This window comes from Bombyx mandarina, chromosome 19 (genome assembly GCF_030267445.1).
Source record: "Bombyx mandarina strain Sakado chromosome 19, ASM3026744v2".
Lineage (NCBI taxonomy): Eukaryota > Metazoa > Arthropoda > Insecta > Lepidoptera > Bombycidae > Bombyx > Bombyx mandarina.
This window is the reverse complement of record NC_143225.1, coordinates 9,346,508-9,359,646: the sequence shown is the minus strand read 5'-3', so window position 1 is coordinate 9,359,646 and position 13,139 is coordinate 9,346,508. Positions and strand designations below refer to the sequence as shown.

General features: G+C 42.8%; 1 protein-coding gene across 6 annotated transcripts in view; it reads right to left on the bottom strand.

Moving 5' to 3' along the window:
* Pde8 (phosphodiesterase 8) overlaps positions 1-6,901 on the bottom strand; it is a 257,748-nt gene extending 250,847 nt beyond the window's left edge. For all 6 annotated transcript variants that reach the window (XM_089735322.1, XM_089735321.1, XM_028188434.2 and 3 more), the window contains exon 1: positions 6,671-6,901. The gene's annotated coding sequence lies outside the window, so the exon portion shown is untranslated. The remainder of the gene's footprint in view (positions 1-6,670) is intronic.
* Between the last annotated feature and the right edge of the window lie 6,238 nt (positions 6,902-13,139).

The window sequence follows — 13,139 nt, the reverse complement described above, 5'->3', positions numbered from 1 at the left end:
ATAATTCTTAATTTTTGGTAAACTCCAAAAGTGTAATTCAAGAATTAGATTTTTTTAGTTTTTCGATTTTAATACTTCAATGTGTGCGTGCGCTTTATTTGGAAAAGTACATTGACCTTTTCTAAACTAAAAGATGCGTTTAGCTTTGTAAACTTCTAGAATACATGCTTATAAGTTGTGTCAAGTATAAATTTTCTTAAAAATTTTAATTAAGCAACATCAATTCTAAAAGGGCGATGTTGCTTATTCGATTGCTTTTTTTTTTTTTTTTTTTTCCACAGGAGAAAATCGCCGGATTCCCACCCGCGCGGCAGGTGGGGTATGTGGGAGTTGAACCTCACTAAAAACTCCTGCCGCTCACAACCGGCGCCCTACCTCGGACCGGGCCGGAGCCCAGTCGGGGCTATTGAAACGGCGGGACAGGGTTGACGCAGAGCACATTACATCCATCCCACCGTCCCACGGACGCCGGACCGGTGGCCGCCAGCGACACGACCACCGGTTCCCTCGTTCAGCGGGCCGAGAGCCCGCTTTGATGGCGCCGCGTTACACCTTCCCCCAGAGCGGTTGGGGGAACGCGGTCTACCATCACCCGGCTTCCTATTGCGGGTGAGCGTGCAGAGCACGCCACCCCACGTCTGGGTCCCTCCCCGCACAAAACGGGTGGGACCCCTAGCTCTTAGGGGGCCAGGTCACGGATACGACCCCGGTCCCGACCCCCTGCTCGGCGGCGGCGGGTTTCTGCGTAGTGAGGAGAGCTTTCCCTCACTCGCCCCGCCGCCTCCTTCTGCGAGATGGTGCACTCGCAGAAGTCGAGCATAGCCTTCCATGACTCATCGCTGCCAAGCATCGACGCCACGACGCCAGGCAGCGACAAGTCAGGTCCTATCTTTGCGACCAGGACACGGCGCTGCACCTCCCAAGCGGGGCAGACAGCGAGCGTATGCTCCGCCGTGTCCAGGTCGTGTCCACAATGGTGACACCTCGTCGTCGGCTCAGCCCCTATCCGGCGCAGGTACTTCCCGAAGCATCCGTGCCCGGTCAGCACCTGCACCAGACGAAAGGTGAGACGTCCTTCGCCACGATTCACCCAGTCATCAAAGACCGGGTAAACCGCCTCGACGGTCCGTAGCCCCCACGTGGGGTTGGCCAATCGCCTCGACCACGACTCGAGCACGGACCGCCGAGAATGGGCCTTCCGCGCCCGCAGCTCACTTTCGGGGAGACGCGCCACGCCCCGAGCACGAAGCTCGCTGCGCCACCGATAGTCGGCAGCGAGCGACTCCGCCTCCAGCTCCCATGGCGGCGTCCCCGCCAAAACACACGCCGCCTCGAAGGAGACGGTGCGATATCCGCGAATGACCCTGATGGCAACGGTGCGCTGCGGCCGGCGCAGGAACCGAGCCATAGTGGCCCGGTTGCGCGGCTCAGCCCACACAGGTGCACCGTACAGGGCCATCGATCGCACCACCCCCGCGTAGAGGCGGCGCACAACCTGATCCGGTCCCCCAATATTCGGGAGCAGCCGGCTCAAAGAACCGGCCGTCCCCATCAATCGGGGGACCAGCTCCGCAAAGTGAGCACGAAAAGCCCACCGGCTGTCCAACACGAGGCCGAGGTACTTCAACTGCACCCCGACCCCTATCCGGACGCCTCCAACTACGATGTGGGTATCAACTGGTGGCGCCCTCCGCGGCCCGTGAAACCACAGAGCCTCGGATTTACTGAGCGCCACGTCGAGACCCAGCCTCCTTATCCTTCCGACGACGAGGGCCACTCCCGCTGTGGCGAGACGGGCAGACTCCCTAAAATCATCCCCCCGGGCCACGACCAACGTGTCGTCCGCGTAACAAATAACGCGGAGGCCCGGGAGGAGGGCGCCCCTCAGCACCCAGTCGTACCCGATATTCCACAAGAGGGGACCGAGAACCGACCCCTGTGGAACACCACGCACGACCGGAAAACGATGAAGGGTCCCACCGTACCCGGTACATACGACCGACCTGGCCCCCAAATAGGACCCAACCAGCCGGCGGAGGTAGAGGGGCACTCCATGCCTCTCCAGTGCCCCCCCTATCACGGTCCAGGGCAGAGTGTTAAATGCGTTGGCGATGTCAAGAGACACCGCCAGCGCCACCCCACCCCGAGAAACGGCCTCGTCCGAGAGGGACCGCACGCGAAGAATTGCATCCACGGTCGAACGGCCCTCCCGGAAGCCGTACTGCTCCACCGACAGGTCAGGCCCCACCCCGACCAGGTGCCGAACGATGCGGGCAGCCAGAATACGTTCCAGCAATTTTCCCGCCTCGTCCAGCAGCACGATAGGACGATACCCGGCGGCTGTATCCACCGGGCGCCCCTCCTTCCTCAACAACACAAGTCTACCCGTCCGCCAGAGCGACGGAAACCGTCCCGACTCCAAGCAGCCATTATATAGCTCAAGGAGCCGGTCCCCCAGGGCACCGAGGGCCAAGGCCAATACCCGGCCGTGGACTCCGTCCGGGCCGGGGGCCGTGTCTTTCGCAGTCATCTTGACAACGGCCACCCGGAGCTCTGCCTCGGTAATACGGGGCACCTCAGCAGGAGCTTGGCCGTCGACGGTGTCAGACGGCCCGCCCATAGCGGGAGGGACAAAACCCTCCCGCTCCTGCGGGAACAACGCCGAAACGATGTCCCGCAGCTGCTGGGGCTGGAGACGCTCAGTCATAGAGGGGGCCCACGGGCGCAACTTGCCGCGTACCAATTTGTATGGGCTCCCCCACGGATCCGCTTCGAGCGCCTCCAAGAGTCTCTCCATGTTCTGCTCCTTGGCCCGCCTGATGGCCAGCCGCAGGGCGTCCTTCGCAGCGCGATATTCGCGGTGCAGCCGAGCTTCCTCCTCCGCAGGCGGCGGCGACGGCGGTGTTATTCGATTGCTTGGAAGATTTGCATAGTTATTATGAGTGACGCGGTGTTGCAATGTAATTTTTTTTTGGTCAAATGGACGAAACAGTTCTCTTCGTGAAAGCCGTAATCCATCTTAAGAAATAAGGTCGCAATCTCAATTGTATAAGAGCTGTTATACCCTTCATACCGGAACCCATGACTGTTTTTCCAGAAAGAGCCGAGATTGTGGGACGTTCCCGTGCGGATTTACGTCCTGCAACCAAATAATAACGAAATTTTACATTCGCCACATTATACTTCAAGTAATTTCCCCACACCAGAAGACAGGGGCGACCAAAAACGAGATGGAGCGATGATATGCGCCTAACCCTAGGACCATACTGGACCAGAGTTGCAGAGGACCGAGCCCAATGGAGAGAGCTGGAGGAGGCCTATGCCACGAGGCACGCCGAACTCCGAGATATACTATAAGAAATAAAATGAAAAAAAAAAAAAAAAAACACAAAAATGTTAAATTTCATGGTTGTAGTTCGGAAATAAAGGGCTTTATTATTATTATTATTATTAATTTCCCCACAACAAAACGTTATGTTGGTAGGTAGCATTGTTTTTTATTTATTTCTGCATCAACCCGAGCGTTCTATAACAGAATAATGACGCTCGTGGGTTTTAACAATTGACAGATTACGAACCCCATCTGGTAGCGTCCATGAAAAACTAAAGAAAAAACTAAATCAAAAATTGTTTTTTTATTGCTTAGGTGGGTGGACGTGCTCATGTCCTCCAGTAACCACAGCCCACCTGGTGATAACACCTGGTGATAGCCCATGGACATCTACACTACGGACCTTGAGATATAAGTTCTAAGGTATCACTATAGTTACAACAGCTGCCCCACCCTTCAAACCGAAACGCATTACTGCTTCACGGCAGAAATAGGGCAGGCTGTTGGTACCTACCCGTGCGGACTCACAAGAGGTCCTACCACCAGTAAAGGTCCAATTAAAATTGAAATACAAAAGTTGTAAATACCGAATCGAAAACATCCTATAGAATTTGTTAGGACAATCATAAAACATACATACCTAAGTATGTTTACTGAACAAACAAAGTACCTACTATTTGCGGAAGATAATTTTTATGATAGATCTCGTTATTCAAACAGACGCAGATCTCGTGCCTACTTGGATACAATAAAATCTTTTTCTATCGAAAACGTGAAGTTATAAAAAAAAAAAAAACCAGTCTCACAAGGTAATAATATCTTAATTTGATTAATTTTATTCTGATTCAAGCCACTAGATTCAAGACTCGTCAAAGTTTCCCATGGATATTCCATTGTAGTTTTCCCAGAATATATGTCCTTGAGAGATTTACAAATAATTATATTGAGAATTTTCTTTTATTTTTGTTTTTTTTTATTACATAAATTTATTATTAACTGGGTGTGAATAAATGTTGCTTTACCTAGGAACTATTCCGGTTTATAATGAAAAAGTTTTCAAACAATATATGTAACATGTAAATTAGTGATAATACGTTATGTATGGAGACGATCATTAATTCGTATTTTAATTTCCAAAACACAATAGAGACTCACCAAAGGTGCAATAGTTAATGCCGTTGATAGCTGGGTCGAATATTCAAACACTCGTATGGTGCACAGGTTTGTTAGCTCTTTGTCTGGGAATTTAATATCCTCTTTGTCTGGGCATTTAATGTCTATATATGTATCTAATTAAATGTGTATACATATATGTATATGTAGTTCGTAAGTGAGTCGGTGTGACATGTCCAAATGAAATTATTTTGTCCTTAAATGAAGTTCCAGATATTTTGTCGTTAGAGACTCCAGACTTTATTTTTGGAAAAAAACATTTTTATTTGTCTAATTAGGCCGAGAAAATAATGACTCCTCCATTGTTATTATTTCCTAAGTTGTCTATGGGCTATTGTATAATCACTAAACATCACAACAACAAAATTATAATTTGCGCAATTGTGGTGGTAGTACCTCTTGTGAGTCCGCGCGGGCGGGTACCACCACCCTGACTATTTCTACCGTGAAGCAGTAATGCGTTTCGGTTTGAAGCGTGGGGCAGCCGTTGTAACTATACTTGAGACCTTAGAATTATATCTCAAAGTGGGTGGCACATTTACGTTGTGGATGTCTATGAGCTCCAGTAACCACTTAACACCAGGTGGGCTGTGAGCTCGTCCACCCATTTAAGCAATAAAAAAAAAACATCAGATGGCACATAAGTTCGTTTGCTCATTAATAACCACAAAAACGGAGACAAATGTTTTTAAGCCTTAACTGTAAATCGACAAAACAGCTTTAATTAGAGGCTGGCGCTTGTCGATATGTTATAATGGGTACACTCCGCTAGATTGTGACCTGAATGTGGTGGAGTTCAGTTCAGGAAGTCGTCAGTCACTCGTGAGTCAACACACGGACACACATGACGAAATGGTTAGCGCCCGACCTCCATACCTATTTGCTTTTGACAATAAATAATACTCCTTACGTCTCAGATGCGTGAAACGTGTTTCGTAGGTTTCATTGTATAGATTTTTGTATTCGTTTATGATATATTGATACATCGTTATGGCACAGGCGAATCTATTTGGAGCAAGAAAAATGCGCTTTGATTTATGGAACACCCTTTAAGAAGTGGATATAAAAATGAAAAGGTCGACGTCCTTTTGAATGAAGTACACAGTGTACAGTAATTGAAAAACCAGAGAGCTTAATATCGAATTTTTTCATAGTAAAAGTGAGGTTTTTTTTTCCTTAACCCACGGATGTTCTCTGGTGAACATAGGCTTCCCACAAGGTTCGCCACAACAGTCGATCCTGCGCATCCTCATCCTGCTCACTGCACGCAGAAGTGATCACAGTTAAATTGAAACGCTAATCAAATCAAACCAGTAAAATTATAATTTGCGTAATTACTGGTGGTAGGACCTCTTGTCAGTCCGCACGGGTAGGTACCACCACCCTGCTTATTTTTGCCGTGAAGCAGTACCTAACGCGTTTCGGCTTGAAGGGTGGGGCAGCCGTTGTAACTATACATGAGACCCTAGAACTTTATATCTCAAGGTGGGTGGCGCACTTACATTGTAGATGTCTATGGGCTCCAGTAACCACTTAACACCAGGTGGACTGTGAGTTCGTCCACCCAACTAAATAATAAAAAAAATGAATTGAGCTAGGTAGTGTTTGTTACAACATCATAGATTATATAGGTTTATTGTTGTAAATTAAGATTTATATTGTTTACAATAACTGGAATTATAGTTTTAATTGGTATAAGATTTTAAGTATTCATTCGAGGATAAATTAAAGGTTTTTTTTAGTATACTTAAATTATTATTTAAAATAGTAGGCAATCGATTTTCGTCTTCGTTTAAGATCTAAATTCGCTAATTATCTCTAGTGATTAATTATTGAATTAGAAGTTATTATGTGTAACAAAAAAAATGTTATGACCTGTAATAAAATTAAAGTACATCTCAAACCTGACAATCCGACCTTCAAATCTATACAAATGTTAGTATGTTACAATTTACAAACAAACATACCTACGAACCACTAATGTACTCGTATGACGTACATTCATGGAAATAAAAGGAAGCAGCATGGTTTGTTTATCTAAATTACAAAACATTTTAGTAATTTTGGTTGTAAAGCTATGCCTTTTTAGCAGATAAGCATACCACTCTGCTGTCTGTACTGGAATTAATTAATCAGCTGTTCGTTACGTATTTAAAAAAAACTCACCTTTTAAAGAGTTTTAAAAAGTAAACAAAAACAAATCACTTCACAATGCGATTGTTGAATTTTGCGAAAAACTAAAAATACGTAAATAAATTAAAATAACACTTTTGTCTTTGATGTTTTTAGTTGATGGTTTGAAAGACCGTTTCAGAACGTCTCGACGATACGAGAGATTCTGTACCGACGGGAATCGACGTGCACCTCGACTGGCCGATGCATGGCGACTAACTGAAGTGTCTGAAAATGAGGAATACGCGGCGCCCCCCCGCCCGCCCTAGCCACCGCCACCGCCCAAACATTTTCATAATAATATTCACACAATTTTCGATTCTCCTATTTTTATTAATTTACATATGTTTCTGAAATATATATATATTATCGCTGACAATACAGTAAAGATAGTCGAATTCTTTGAATTTCTTTGTAGCAAAATTGTCATTCAAGTCATCCGTCAGCAATGAAATTTATACGCGATCCTAAACAGATACTTACATTCCATTGCCAGTTCTGACATTATAATATATAACACAATCGATTGAAATATATCAGCAACAGAACAACCACTCTTGTTTAAAATTGGACGAATATAATTCCAGTCTTCATTTCAAAATTTAATATTTTCTTATCTATACATTTGCATCTGTATATCTTATCACATGTTTTACTATTATAAAACTTATAGCAACAGAAGCGTCTGTACGCATTGAATATTTTTACAAAAATAAAATGCTCTTCAAGTCAAAAATTAATCCAACGTGTAGGTATATATTTTTATTTAAAAAAAAAAACAAATGCAAGACTGGGCTTTTAGCATAACTTAAATTTACTAATATAATTAATATAATTAAACTATTATAATATACTCGTATTAGGGGTTAAAGTATGAAATTGCCTATTTGTACTAAAAAAATTAAATTCGTGCTTTTTTTCATTTAACATATTTAGTTAATCAAAATATCTACCATTATTATCTATACATTGCTGCCATCTGATAGGAAGGTCATTTACGCCGTTGCAATAGAACTCTGGTGATCTAGATTCTATAAGCTGTGTAAAAGCATTTTGTACTGCCTCCTGGGAAGAAAACTTTTTGTCACGTAGAAAATTGTCCAAATCATGAAAAAAAATTGGTAGCCCGTTGTAGTAAGGTATGGCAAATACGGAGGGTAACGAATGGTTTCTAATTGCAGTTCCTGTAGATTTAAAACGATTTCGAAGTCGAAGTCGATAATCAAATGTTGCACTTTTTTTTTTCACTCAAAAATCTCAAACCATGAAGGTTCTATGTCAATTCTAAGTATTTATTACAATATAGCGGCAATTAACGGCATACTTTAACTCCTATTATTTAAATGTAAGGCGATGCTCGACTTCTGCGAGTGCACCATCTCGCAGAAGGAGGCGGCGGGGCGCGTGAGAGGCGCACAGGCCCGCCGCCGTCGAGCGGGGGCCAGGGAGGCGGAACTCGCCGAAGCCCTGGCCCTCTAAGTGTTTCGGGTCCCCTCACATGTCGGCCTGGGGACCGGCGAAGGGGGCCTAAGAAGACGACGTGCAAGCTGCTCTGCACGCGTTTTATGCATGAGCATCCGGGTGATGGAAGGCCGGCTATCCTCAACCCACGCTGGTTCTGACCCAGCGGGGTATTCCGTAGGATAGACCATTCTAACCGGCGCCATCTAGGCGGGCTTCGGATAGCCTGCCGACCGAGAGGGCTGGTGGTCGTGGCGCCGACGACCGCCAGTCCGGCGTCCCGAGGGGGAGGGTGATGGGAGAGATGTGCTCCGCACTAAACGCTTCACTTTCCCCCCTTTGCCTTTTCATGGGTTTTGTCTCATGCGAGGTTTGGACGTTGGTTGTTGAGAGACAGGAGGTTTTAGTCGGTTCGACTCCGACATGCCCCGCCCTCCATCCCCAGTGAAGGGCGGAAGTCCGGCGATTTCCTCCTGACAAAAAAAAAATATTTAAATGTAACTTAAATTTATTCATGGTAAATGATTTACGATAGATTCTCTATTGCAGATTGGATGAGGAAGTGTATGTAAAATTCTATTCGGGCGCATTTTGGCTTATTCTATTCAGGCAGTTGACATAACATAAATATTTGTTGATGAATCTTGTCTTCACTTACTATGAATTGGTTATTAATATGACCCAGAAGAGAAATGTCACTCGAAGTCAAGAAATGTCACACAGTTGTTCGAAAAATCAAGTAACATCTATCAAAGTACAGTTAGGGAAAAGTACAGAATTGTTGATAGTGTTATCATTTTTTTTTCACAGCTCACCTGTTTATGTAAGTTATGTTTTTATTTTTTATTGCTTAGATGGGTGGACGAGCTCACAGTCCACCTGGTGTTAAGTGTTTACTGGAGCCCATAGACATCCACAACGTAAATGCGCCACCCACCTTGAGATATAAGTTCTAAGGTCTCAAGTATAGTTACAACGGCTACCCCACCCTTCAAACCGAAACGCATTACTGCTTCACGGCAGAAATAGACAGGGTGGTGGTACCCACCCGCGTGTACTCATATGAGGTCCTACCACCAGTAATTACGCAAATTATAATTTTGCGGGTTTCATTTTTATTACACAATGTTATTCCTTCACCGTGGAAGTCAATCGTGAACATTTGTTGAGTACGTATTTCATTAGAAAAATTGATACCCGCCTGAGAATCGAACACCGGTGCATCGCTCAACACGAATGCATCGCACGTCGTATCCGGTAGGCCACGACGACTACCATACATCCAAATACATATATTTATTAAAATAATATTACACGCCTAAACAAAAAGTAAAAAATGGTGCGCTGAGTTAAATTCGAACCCTTGGTCCTGCAGTCAGAGCTCTTAACTAATGCGCCCGGTCAAATGTTTGACAGAAGAAGACCAACCGCGGAGTTAATAATCAAAACAAAACGCGCCTTGTTTAAAATACCGCGGCCGGATTGAATTACATTCCATTTTCCAACCGGTTAAAGCTTAGCGCAGAAAACAGTACATTACTGAAAGACGCAATGTACACCTAAAAATGAATTACCTACAAATTGAGTGACATTTTAATAACACGACAGAACAAATACGTGGGTTCTAATGTTATTACTTAAGTCCTAAACTAACAGACCCGTACACCCCAGAAAAAGCGTTTTTATATCATGCGATACGATTTTATGTCAGACAAATTTTTTTGTAATTTACCTCGAATTTTTGCGGTTCCAAGAATTGATTTAAAGCAAATATGATCCTGAATCCTACCAATCGTTATTGTTTTCATCAATTTTAAAAATATAATTTACTAGCGGCCCACTCCGGCTTCGCTCGGCTCATTAACAAATATTTCAAAATAAATAATTATAATACACAAACAGTAACCCTTATATTAGCGTCAGGTGTCTAAAAATAGAAAATCATAAAGGTAGTTTGAATAATTATTATTATCGTAATGAATTTTTATTTTCGTTTAAATAATATTTGTTTTTATCCACTTTTTTATTATTTTTATATTGTTATTTTTCTAATTTTTGTAACATTGTTGGAGTTTTAGTAAGGATCCCTAATTTTTTTTAAAAGAGAATATAGCCTATGTCACTCGGGGATAGTGTAGCTTCCAAACAGTGAAAGAACTTTTCATGTCGGTTCAGTAGTTTCGGAGCCTATTCAATACAAACAAACAAACAAATCTTTCCTCTTTATAATATTAGTATAGATTCACGATTGTGAATTTAGTTTTAATTTAGATATGTAACAAAATTACGGTTTATTCTTTCTAGCACATTTAAAACTATACCCAATGAATTAAATATATTTAAAAGTACCAGAACACACCTTGGGTGTTTCGCCACCACAGGAGCGAGCACCCTTACCCTCTTAAGGTGCAGGGGCGTTTCCAGGGGTTGGCGGGTGGCAACTCCTGAATTGATATTGAGACGAGTCTGAAATGTGTATTGGCATTATAATAATTGCTTTTTTTATTGCTTATATGGGTGGACGTGCTCACAGCCCACTGGTGGGCCACCTGGCACCACCTAGTGTTAAGTGGTTACTGGAGCCCATAGATATCTACAACATAGACGCGCCATCCACCATGAGATACAAGTTCTAAAGTCTCTGTATAGTTACAACGGCTGCCGCACCCTTCAAACCGAAACGCATTACTGCTTCACGGCAGAAATAGGGAGGGTGGTGGTACCTACCCGTGCGGACTCACAAGAGGTCCTACCACCAGCAATTACGCAAATTATAATTTTGCGGGTTTGGTTTTTATTACACCATGTTATTCCTTCACCGTGGAAGTCAATCGTGAACATTCGTTGAGTACGTATTTCATTAGAAAAATTGGTACCCGCCTTGTTTAATAAATAATAATAATAATACATAAATATTTACTAACAATCACGCCACGTTAACTGGTCCCGTGATAAGTTCGTAAAGAACTTGTGTTACAGGTACCAGATAACGGATATAAATGTAAGATTTTTATTATACACATACATATATTTAATATACATCCATAACCCTGGAAAAGACATTTATATTTATCATACAAATATCTTCCCTTGGCGGGATTCGAACCCGCGACCCCCTTGTGTAGTGACCATGTCACTTACCACTACACCAGACGGCCGTGTTTCGAACACCGGTGCATCGCTCAACACGTTTTTTTTTTTATTGCTTAGATGTGTGGACGAGCTCACAGGCCACCTGGTGTAAAGTGGTTACTGGAGCCCATAGACATCTACAACGTAAATGCGCCACACACCTTGAGATATAGTTCTAAGGTCTCAGTATAGTCACAACGGCTGCCCCACCCTTCAAACCGAAACGCATTACTGCTTCACGGCAGAAATAGGCGGGGCGGTGGTACCTACCCGTGCGGACTCACAAGAGGTCCTACCACCAGTAATTACACAAATTATAATTTTGCGAGTTTGATTTTTATTGCACGGTGTTATTCCTTCACCGTGGAAGTCAATCGTGAACATTTGTTAAGTACGTATTTCATTAGAAAAATTGGTACCCGCCTGCGGGATTCGAACACCGGTGTATTCGTGTTAATCTTATCCTTTAGGCTACGACGACTTCTAAATCTATCACCGGATCGGAATTGCGACCCACTGAATCTGACGAGAAACTCAGTGGGCCAAGCTCAATTAACATCTTATCGTAGGTATGTGAAACGTGTCGGTTGATGTAAACGTCCGTATTCAGATCAAAAGCAAACATTAGAGCTGGTCCCTGTTCGTTACATCTCAGTTGCTATCCATTAAAATGATAATTTCGGGACCTGCTGGAATAAACCGCTTTGTAAGTTTTGCGTGCGACAAGATTGAATTTTTTTTTTATAATTTATTTCGTAAAAATTTATGGATGCAAAATTGTTCGGTTTTGTAATTTCTTCAAAATATTGCCGTGCTTATTGGAACAATTATTTTGTTACATCGAATTTATCAAGAAGACAAAATGACGTTATTACATATAAGTATTTCCTCATATAATTTACAATTCACAAACAGAATCAAAGAATTTGGTAGGCAGCGGCTTGGCTCTGCCCCTGGCATTGCTGAAGTCCATGAACGACGGTAGCCACTCACCATCAGGTGGGCCGTATGCTCGTCTGCCTACAAGTCAATAAAAAATAAAATCCCATCTACGCGACGATCGGTATCATCAATTTCATATTACGACATTATTATTAATAATACACGCCTACCTATGTATATTCTTTTATTTTTGTATTAAGTACTAATACAAAAATAATCATAGTCTATAGGCATTACAGGTATGCGGGACACAAATTTCTATTAATTGACTTCTATTTTATATATTACTAGCGGCTCGCTCCGGCTCCGCTCGGATCTTTAACAAAAATTTCAACGATATTTGACGTTTTATTTTTTGAAATAAAAGAACACTTATTGCGACATAACTATAATAGTAGACATATGCTGTCGCGACACTTTTAGTAAATAATAATGTTTTCTACAAAGTCGTATTACATTATTTTATTCTATCGTCAATAGCTTTCGCAGGGCACGCGATGTAAAGAATATTTTAGGTAATTTTTTTACACCTTGGGTTACAATTTGGTTTTAGTAATGATCCCTAATTTTTTTCAAAAAATATTATAGCCCATGTCACTCGGGAATAGTGTGGCTTCCAAACAGTGAAAGAATTTTTCAAATCGGTTCAGTAGTTTCGGAGCCTATTCAATACAAACAAACAAACAAATCTTTCCTCTTTATAATATTTTATATATTATTTCTATTTTTGTTCATAATTAAGTTTAATCTGCAGTTTAAGCTTTCAAAATAGCATATGTGGAATTCGTGGAAGTAATTTAATGTCTTATAAGTATAGTTCGATACACGAGCGAGTAGCTGATCATGTCATCTATGAAAACATGTTATATATGTTATTTGTGAATAAAATTCATTAGTGTACTATTATAGCGTACGAGCTCATGGCCTA